We start from the raw sequence: 10186 nt of genomic DNA, 5'->3' as shown, positions 1-10186 counted from the left end.
ACACACACACACACAAACACACACACACAGGTTCTGCCAAATTGAGATTGAATCATATGGGTGTCCCAGAACAGCTGAAGGTTTGGTACCCAATCAAACTGCTATTTTTGAAGTATTTACTCAACATTTATTAAATAGAGTTGGGTAAAATTTGTTTTCTATTAAGAAAATTGTGTATTTCTTTATGGTTAGTTAACAGAGTTCACTTACTGAATAAACACACCATTTGCACTTGCTTTAACCTCTTTCATTCCACAGTTTTTTGGCCTGTCATTACTGGACAGTATTAGTTACTCATGCTCATGAGGACAGAGGTAACTTACACAGATATAACAAAGTCACAAAATAAATTTCAAAGTTCTTTTGTTTTTTTTGTTTGTTTACTTTTATGCTAACAAAATATTTCCCACTTTTCCATGCTCCTTTATTCAGTTCAGTTTTCTCAAACTAGGCAAATTTTTATAAAGCACACTAATAACTTGTGAATTTAAAATCACTCATTTCCAATAAAGAGACCTATTTAAAATACTACTAGGTATAAAATTACCAAATTCAGATGATTCTAAATTCAGATGGTGGTAAGGCTTGCAGTAACATGATGCAAAATATTCAAGAGATAGTTCAGTAATGCCAACAATTTTTTGTTATTTTTGTGAAAATATTTAGTAGAGATAGTTCAACAATGGCAACAATTCTTATTGTTACCTGGTTTTCACCCCATGATGGTGCTGGAATAAATTTTTTCTTGCCAATTGCCTAAATGTTACATGTTGACTCCTGAGTTACCATGTGCCATGTTTCGCATTTATACCAATAACATTCCACCAGCATGCAATGGTGCCCTGGCAAGCTGCCATTCCCTAATCTAGCTCTGCTCACCCAGACATGCACATGCACCCATGGACCCATCTGACAGGCACCATGAATTACAATACTTACACAAATAATCCTGTCGTCTAAATGTTTAAATGTTAAATGCTAACTATACACAGAAGGATTTGAATCAAGGAATTTGCAAACATGACTCAGTCACACATCTGGTTGTCAGAATCCATTAGTCACTTTGAACTTATTTATTGTGAGACAAATCAAGTCACAATCCATGTGGTCTCACAAGTCTACTTAGATGATGAAGACCTATGATACCCTCTGAAGTATCGCTGACTCTCCAACATTACTAAGAATACAGTAGTACCTCATTTATTGAAATGTAGGGGGTACATTTCAATACCCTAGTGGATGCCTGAAATGCAAACCCTATGTAAACTATATATTGTTCTATACATACAGACACTTTATAGCTTCTTTTTGGCATAGCTGAATTGCTAGTACCATTACTCTTGCGATTTGGGGCCATTATTAAGTATATGAAGGGTTACTTGAATGCACGCATTGTGATACTGTGAAAGTAGGTCTGATAACCGAGACAGCTAGTTAAGTGACTAAGGGCAGGTAGCATATGCAGCCTGGATACTCTGGACATAGGGGTGATTCATGTCCCAGGTGGGATGGAGCTGGACAGCACAAGATTTCATAACACTATTCAGAACAGCATGCAATTTAAAACAAATTTTTCATTGAGTTTATTGGGGTGACACGAGTTCACAAAATCAGACAGGTTTCAAGTGTACAACTCAACAAAATGTCATCTCCACACTGCACTGGGCACCAATCATCCCAAGCAAAAATCTCTTTCCGTCCCTTTTTTCCCTCAATTTTGCCCACCTCCACCTCCCCCCCTACCCCCAACCTACTCCCACTTTCCCTCTGGCTATCACCACACTGTTATCTGTTTCTATTTTGTGTGAGTGTGTGTGTGTGTGTGTGTGTGTGTGTGTGTGTGTGTATTTTCTTTTTTTTTGCTTAATGCCTTCACCTTCTTTTATCCAGGCTCCCCAAGATCCCTCCCCTCTGACAGCTGTCAGTCTCTTCCATGTATCATGCCTCTGTTTCTATTCGGTTCCTCAGTTCTTTTTGTTCATTAGATTCCACATATAAGTGAGATCAGATGGTATTTGTCTTTCTCTGACTGGATTATTTCAATTTAGCATAATAATCTCCAGGTCCATCCATGCTGCTGCAAAAGGTAAAAGTTCCTTTTTTTTTTTTTTTTTACAACTGAGAGTAATCCACTGTGCAAATGTACCACAGCTGTTTTATCCACTCATATACTGAGGGGCACTTGGGCTGCTTCCAAATCTTGGCTACTGTAAATAATGCTGCAATGAACATAGGGGTGCTTACATTCTTTTGAATCAGTGTTCTGAGTTTCTTTGGATAAATTCCCAGAAGTGAAATCGCTGGGTCATAGGATAGTTCCATTTTTATTTTTAATTTTTAAAAAATCTTTATTGTTGAAAGTATTACATATGTCCCCTTTTTACCCCCATTGACCTTTCTAGCCCACCTCTGGCCCCACCCTAGGCTTTCAACACCTTATAGTCCATGTCCATGGGTTATGCACGTATGCATACAAGTTCTTTGGTTGATCTCTTCCCACTCACCCACCCTCCCCAATCTTTCTTCTGAGGTTCAACATGTAGTTCCACTTTTAATTTTTTGAGGAAACTCCATACTATTTTCCACAGTGGCTGCACTAGTCTACATTCCCACCGACAGTGCACAAGGGTCCCCTTTTCTCCACATCCTCTCTAGCACTTTTGTTTGCTGATTCATTGATGATAACCACTCTGACAGGTGTGAGGTGATATCTCATTGTGGTTTTAATTTGCATTTTTCTGATGATTAGTGACAGTGACATTGAATATTTTTCATATATCTGTTGGCCATCTTGGAGAAGTATCTATTCAGATACTTTGCACAATTTTTAATTGAGTTGTTTGTCTTCTTGGTGTTGAGTAGTATAAATTCTTTACATATTTCAGAAATGAACCCCTTATCAGATGTATCATTGGCAAATATATTCTCCCACTCAGTGGTTTTGCTTTTCATTTTGTTGAGGTTAAAACATAAATTATTGATATCTGGAATTTTCCATTTAGTAGTTTTGCACTGCAACTGTTCACAGATCACTGAAACCGCAGAAGGCAAAACTGCAGATGAGGGGAGACAACTGTATAAGTTTCTCACATTTAAAATACCCTAAATCAGTGATTTTAGCCACTGGGATAAAACATGTTGCAGCATGTAATTTAGATTATTTCAACAAAGACAGTTCAATCCTAAATCATCATTTCTAATGCATTCCAGCAATGCTTCTTTTGTAAAGCCACTTCGCACAGTAGAGCTAGCAACCACAGAATGTGACTTAACAATAATTACTTGTACAGTTTTCAAAACAAGTGAGCCTCTCAGTGACTGGGAGCTTTGCCCGAAGGCCTGAGCTTGCCCCTGGCATGGTAACTTGCTCTTCTTCTTGAGTTCCAGCAATGTCACATTGCTTTCCAGCCCGCTAATGCCTTGGCCTCATAAACAAATTCACTAAATGCTCTCCAAGATTCTGACATGACATTCAGAATAGACACTTTCCTTTTTGCAAATTCTGCAGGTATTTTTTTCAGTAACTAATAGCCAATCAATCACTGCCAATAATCATCTTCATATATGAATGTTAATACTGCATTATTAAAGAATTCTTGGGCCTTGGCTAGGTGGCTCCATTGGTGGGAGCATCACCCCATAAACCAAGAGGTTGTGGGTTCAGTTCCTGGTCAGGGCACATACCTAGACTGTGGGTTGATCCCTGGTCAGGGCCAAATGAGAGGCAACTGATCAATGTTTCTCACATTGATGCTTCTCTTTCTCTCTTCCCCCCTTCCTCTCTCTCTCTCAAATTAATAAAAACATATCCTCGGGTAAGGATTTAAAAAAGAAATCTTGGTAATTTGTTTTATGGGGAGAGTTGAGGAGAGTTGCTGTAGGAGGGCAGCCAAAGGAAAAACATTTCAACGACTCTGGAAGCTGGCCTCTGTGAAGCAGTCCATGTGTTACAGCTAGGGAAGGCAAAGAAAGTGGATCTCACAATGACCAGGCAGTTAACAGTAGCAGAAAATGTAAAATGAAAACACAGATGTGCCCCGCATGGATTACACTCATGCTTGTAAGTCACTAGTTTGAAAGCGCCATATTTAAGAACAGAGTTCTTCCGGGTGGCTGAGAAAGATCTGGAATGGAACTGGTTTATCACTGGCAAACAGTTCTAACTCATAGAAATAACATCTTTGTTGGTGTCCCACCTGTCATCAGCTATAAAGGACAAATTTTCATTTTCTTTTTTTTTTTAAACTTAAAGCTTAGACATAGTATTATGGGTATTTTCCAAAAGACTAAAAAGGAAGTAGATAATATGACTTTTGAAACATTTTTACCCAACAATTCCCCTGTAAAGTAGATTTAAAAATAAATGCTTTCAGAGGAACTTATCAACAAAATAATCTGGCCAATTAATAATCATAAATTGTCCTCAACATTTTTCTCTTTAAAACTTTCATGATATATTCCCCCAGTTAAATCAGTAGCATTTTGTTCTGTGCCTTCCACTATAAGCCAGTATTTTGCCCCATGAATATGTTACAATAAATTTCATTTCCCATCATCTATCACTCTTTTTCTTACCTTATCAACAAAGGTTACTCAATTTGTAGTTGCAAAGAATATTAAGCCTTACATTTTATAATAAATATTTGGAGTGATAAAACTATTCTTAAAAATATGTCTAAGTGATAATAAATATTTGTACTAGTTAATAACAATCAAATATTATTTTAATAAATTTTATTGTTAGCAAAACCATATATAAAAATTTATCATATTAACTACAGTCAAAAATTGGTTCTCAAAGTTATTCATATTCATTCCAGTCAAAAATAACTTCTTAGAAGTCCATAATATTTATATAGTTAAATATGGCTCAGCCTGCTAATGGGTACACAGTTACTTTTTTGAATGATGAAAATGTTCTAAAATTAGATTGTGATAATGGTTACACAACTCTGTACATATGTTAAAAACCATTGAATTATATACTTAAAATGGGTGAACTTTATGGTATGTAAATTACATTTCATTAAGCTATTTTAAAAAATGGTAAATCAATGAAACTAAGAGTTGATTTTTTGAAAAAATAAAACTGACAAACCTTTAGATAGACTAAGATAAAAAAGATAAGAGTCAAGTAAACTATATTAGAAATGAAAGAGAAGATATTACAATCGATGCCACAGAAATGAAAAGGATTATGAGAGATTTCTATGAATAATCATATGCCAACAATTTGAATAATCTAGAAGAAATAAATTCCTAGAAACATACAAACAATAAGAGTGATTCATGAAGAAATAGCAAATCAGAACAGAACTATAATGAACGAGGAGATTGAATCAGTAACCAAAAAAATCCCAGCAAAGAAAAGCCGAGGATCAGATAGCTTCAATGGTGTATCCTAGCAAACATTTAAATAAGAACTATGCCAATCCTTCTTAAAATCTTCCAGAAAATTGATGAGGACGGAACATTTCCAAACTCATTTGATTAGGCAGCATTACCCTGATAACAAAGCCAGGCAAAAATACGATAAGAAAAGAAAACTATCAGCCAATATCTCTGATAAATAAAGGTGTAAAAATCCTCAACAAAATACGAAAAAACTGGAATCAACAGGACATTAAAAGGATCATATCCCAAAGACCAAATGGTATGTATCCCTGGGATGCAAGAATAATTCAACATTTGAAAATCCATCAATGTGATACACATATTAATATAAAATGAGGAATAAAAATCACATGAAAATCCCAATGCAAAAAAAGCATTTGACAAAATTTAACAGCCTTTCATGATTAAAACAAACAAGGCACTAAACAAATTAGAAATAGAAGAAAAATAACAACATTATAAGGGCCATATATGAAAAGCCCATCACTAAGATCATACGCAATTGTGAAAAACTAAAAACATTTCCTCTAAGATCAAGAACAAGATTAGAATACCACTTCTAGTCAACATAGTACTGAAAGTACGAGCCTGAGCAGTTGGGGAGAAATAAAAGGCATCTAAACCAGAAAAGAAAATATAAAGCATCATTGTTTACATATAACATGGTATTATATGTAGAAAACCTCAAAGATTCTACATATTTACAAAATTATTAGAAATTATAAATGAATTCAGCAAAGTTCTGAGATACCAAATCAACATACAAAATCAATTGTATTTCTGTATACTAACAACACACAAGCCAAAAAAGAAATTAAAACAATAGCATAAAAAAGAATAAAATACTTAGAAATAAACAACCCATTAACAATAGCATGAAAAAGAATAAAATACTTAGAAATAAATTTAACCAAAGAAGTGAAAGACACATTGAAAAGTATAAAACATTGATGAAAGAAATTAAAAAAGACACAAATTAGTGGCAAGACATCATGGCTAAAAAGACTTAGTATTGTTAAAATGTCCATACTGCTCAAAGCAATTTACAGATTCAATGCAATCCCTATTAAAATCCCAATGACATTTTTATAGAAATAGAGAAAATATTTTTAAAATTTTATATAACCACAAAGGTGTAAAAAAATCTTGAAGGGGTGGGGAACAAAGTTGAAGTCCTCATATTTCCTGACTTCAAAACATATTATAAAACTACAGTAATCAAAATATTATGTAACTGGCATAAGGACAGACATATAGACCAATGGAATAGAATAGAGAGCCCAGAAATAAACACATGCATACATAGTCAAATGATGTTTTACTAGGATGCCAAGACTATGCAATGGGGAGACTATTCTTTCTCTTCAACAAATGGTTCTAGGAAAACTGGAGGTCCACATGCAAAAGAATGAAATTGGTCACTGTCTTATACCATTTACAAAAAAATAACTCAAAAGTGGTTACAGAATTAACCATAACAACTAAAACTATAAAATTCATCCAAGAAAACATAGGAGAAAACTTCATAACATTGGTCTGGACCAGGGGTGGGCAAACTTTTTGACTCGAGGGCCACAATGGGTTCTTAAACTGGACCGGAGGGCCGGAACAAAAGCATGGATGGAGTGTTTGTGTGAACTAATATAAATTCAAAGTAAACATCATTACATAAAAGGGTACGGTCTTTTTTTTTTTTTAGTTTTATTCATTTCAAACGGGCCGGATCAGGCCCGCAGGCCATAGTTTGCCCACGGCTGGTCTGGACAATGGGTTGTTTATTTGTTCATTTGTTGTTTTGTTTTGTTTTTGACGGGCTGGATCCGGCCCGCAGGCCGTAGTTTGCCCACACTGGTCTGGACAATGGGTTGTTTATTTGTTAATTTGTTGTTTTGTTTTGTTTTTGTTGTTTTAAATATATTTTATTGACTTTTTAAAGAGAGGAAGGGAGAGGGATAGAGAGTTAGAAACATCAATGAGAGAGAAACATCGATCAGCTGCCTCCTACCTCAGTGAACGTACCTCAATCAGATTGAGGACGTTTTTAGCAAAGGCCAGCTTAGGAGTACCCTAATTAAGTTAATAACAATGTACCTACCTATACAGTTTAAGTTTAAAAAATTTGGCTCTCAAAAGAAATTTCAATCGTTGTACTGTTGATATTTGGCTCTGTTGACTAATGAGTTTGCCGACCACTGGGTTAGGGCAATTTGTTTGTTTTTGATATAACAAAGACATAGGCAACAAAAGCAAAAATGGACAAGTAGAACTACATCAAATTAAGAGGCTTCTGCACAGCAAATGCCACAGTCAACAGAGTGACAAGTCAACTTACAAAATGGGACAAAAATATCTGCAAACCTAATACGAAGTTAATATATGCCTAATAAGGAGTTAATATATGCCTAATAAGGAGTTAATATATACCTTATAAGAAGTTAATATATGCCTAATAAAGAGTTAATACCCAAAATCTATAAGAAATTCTTACAACTCAATAGCAAAACAAAATAAAACAACAACACAAAAACAGATAAAAAAACAACACAGATAACGCAACAAATAGGCAAAGGACTTAAATAGACATTTCTCCAAAGAAGACACACAAATGGCCAACAGGTATAAGAAAAGATACTCAAAATCACTAATCCTCAGAACATGTAAATCAAAACCACAATGAAGTATATAACCTCATATCTGTTAGGATGACCATTATTTTAAAAGTGAGGGGAGAAAAAACAAAACAGAAACCAAGTGCCAGTGAAGGTCTGGAGAAATCAGAACCGTTGTGAACTGTTGGTGGGAATGTAAAATGGTGCAGCTGCTGATGAAAACAGTAAGGATGCTCCTCAAAAATAGAACTACCATATGGTCAAGCAGGTCTACGTCTGGACATACATCCAAAGGAATTAAAATCGGGATCTCAAAGGGATAGCTGCACTCCCATATTCATTGCAGCATTAGTCACAAAAGTCAAAACGTAGAAACAATCTAAAAGTTCACCGGTGGATGAAAAAGAGAATGTAGCAAACAAATGCACTCACACACAACAGAATTTTATTTAGCCATAAATTGGAAATCCTTCCATCTGCCACAGCATGGATGACCTTGAGGACATAATGCTAAATGAAATAAACCAGTCAGAAAAGGGCAAATATCGCATGATCCCACTTATATGAGGTATCTAAAGTAGTCAAACGCTATGAAACAAAGTAGAACGGTGTTGATCAGGGGCTGGAGGGAAGGAAAAATAGGAGTTTCAATGGATTTAGAGTTTCAGTTTTGTAAGATGAATATACGTTCTAGAGATCTGCTGTACAACGTGTGTTTATAGTTAACAATGTCCTGAATACCTTAAACATTTGTTAAGAAGGTAAATATTATGTTATGTGTGTGTGTGTGTTTTTTTTTACCACAATTTAAAAAGCATGGGTTATCTCTCCTAGAGATGCATAATATCAAAAGTAGGAGACCAGAGCATCTAGTGCTTTCTCGTTTACCCTGGTAACACAAAATCCTATCTGTTATTGCTGGAATAGTGTTGCAAAAGCAGCCTCTTCAGAGCCCTCCATCCTGTGCTGCTCCACCAGGACTCTGCAGTTAGCTTCACGGCACACGAGCACAATGTCACAGACTCCTTACCTTGGCACTAGGAACCCGAGACACACTGGCCGCAGTCAGCTCCAAACGATAATCCCAGAAGTCACAGGTGGAACAGGCTGCCTGCTGGAAGGGTTGTCACCGCACTCAGCATGCCCCAAACCCTGAAATGGAAACACCCACCTCTGTGTGATCAGAGTTTAACAACTCAGAGTCTCTCTTTCTAAACTTCTAAATCCCCCAAAGAACTTCACACGTACTGCCTCACCTGTGCTTCTGACGACAGGCCAAATACGAAAACAGCCCGCCTGTCAATGTGCTCATAAACAGGTCCCCAGAGCAGCGGGTGAGGAGGTGCCTTTCTCAGCACTGGCTCACTGGTGCTCGCTCTCTCGCCCTTATTCTCTAGCACACATCTGCTGTCCTTGGCTGTGATACTTGCTTCAAGTAATCTAGATCCTACACTTACATTCCTGGTTGCATAACCACCAGCTGCCCCTAAGGGCCACTAGACCAAACAAACAGTCCCCTCCATGTGGAGGGCATGAGGGCAACCCCCCCCACCCCACTTCCCGCCCCACTTCTGATGAGGGAGATGCTGGGGACAGGTTAGAATGCTGCGGAGCCTTGCTATCCACAAAGTGGTCTGCAGACTCGCTACAGAGGAATCCCATGGCGTCTTGCCAAACATGCAAAATCCTAGACTCCACTCCATAACCAACAAATAAGAACCTGCAGTTTAACAAGATCCCGAGATAATTTGGATGTACATTGAAGTTTGAGAAGCCCTAGTATGAAATCTAAATATATTTTAAAGCTAGATTTTAGAATTGGGAGAGGGGTAAGTTCTTGAGCACACAGTTATTTACAGGAGTAAATACATAATATTAATCAAATATGTATTTGTTAAATAAATGGTTTACTTTCTTTAAAATAAGAGCAATAAATAAATCCAATTATTATATGTACTAGAGGCCCGGTGCACAAAAATTTGTGCACTCAGAGGGGAGGAGGGGTCCCTCAGCCCGGCCTGTGACCTCTTGTAGTCTGGGACCCCTCTGGGGATGACCACCTGCTGGCTTAGGCCCACTCCCCGGGGGATTGGGCCTAAGATGGCAATCAGACATCCCTCTGGCAGCCCGGCAGCCATCGGGGGATGTCCACTTGCCAGCGGGGAGCAGACCTAAGCTGCAGT

At 37.0% G+C, this 10186-nt stretch overlaps 1 protein-coding gene across 2 annotated transcripts in view; it reads right to left on the bottom strand.

The window, feature by feature from the left end:
- Positions 1-10186, bottom strand: part of ENOX1 (ecto-NOX disulfide-thiol exchanger 1) — a 564230-nt gene that overhangs the window by 415770 nt on the left and 138274 nt on the right. For both annotated transcript variants that reach the window (XM_005853253.2, XM_014535489.1), the window contains exon 3: positions 9034-9155. The gene's annotated coding sequence lies outside the window, so the exon portion shown is untranslated. The remainder of the gene's footprint in view (positions 1-9033; positions 9156-10186) is intronic.

This window comes from Myotis brandtii, unplaced genomic scaffold, assembly GCF_000412655.1.
Source record: "Myotis brandtii unplaced genomic scaffold, ASM41265v1 scaffold1018, whole genome shotgun sequence".
Lineage (NCBI taxonomy): Eukaryota > Metazoa > Chordata > Mammalia > Chiroptera > Vespertilionidae > Myotis > Myotis brandtii.
The sequence above is the reverse complement of the archived record's forward strand: the minus strand, read 5'-3'. Positions and strand labels throughout refer to the sequence as shown.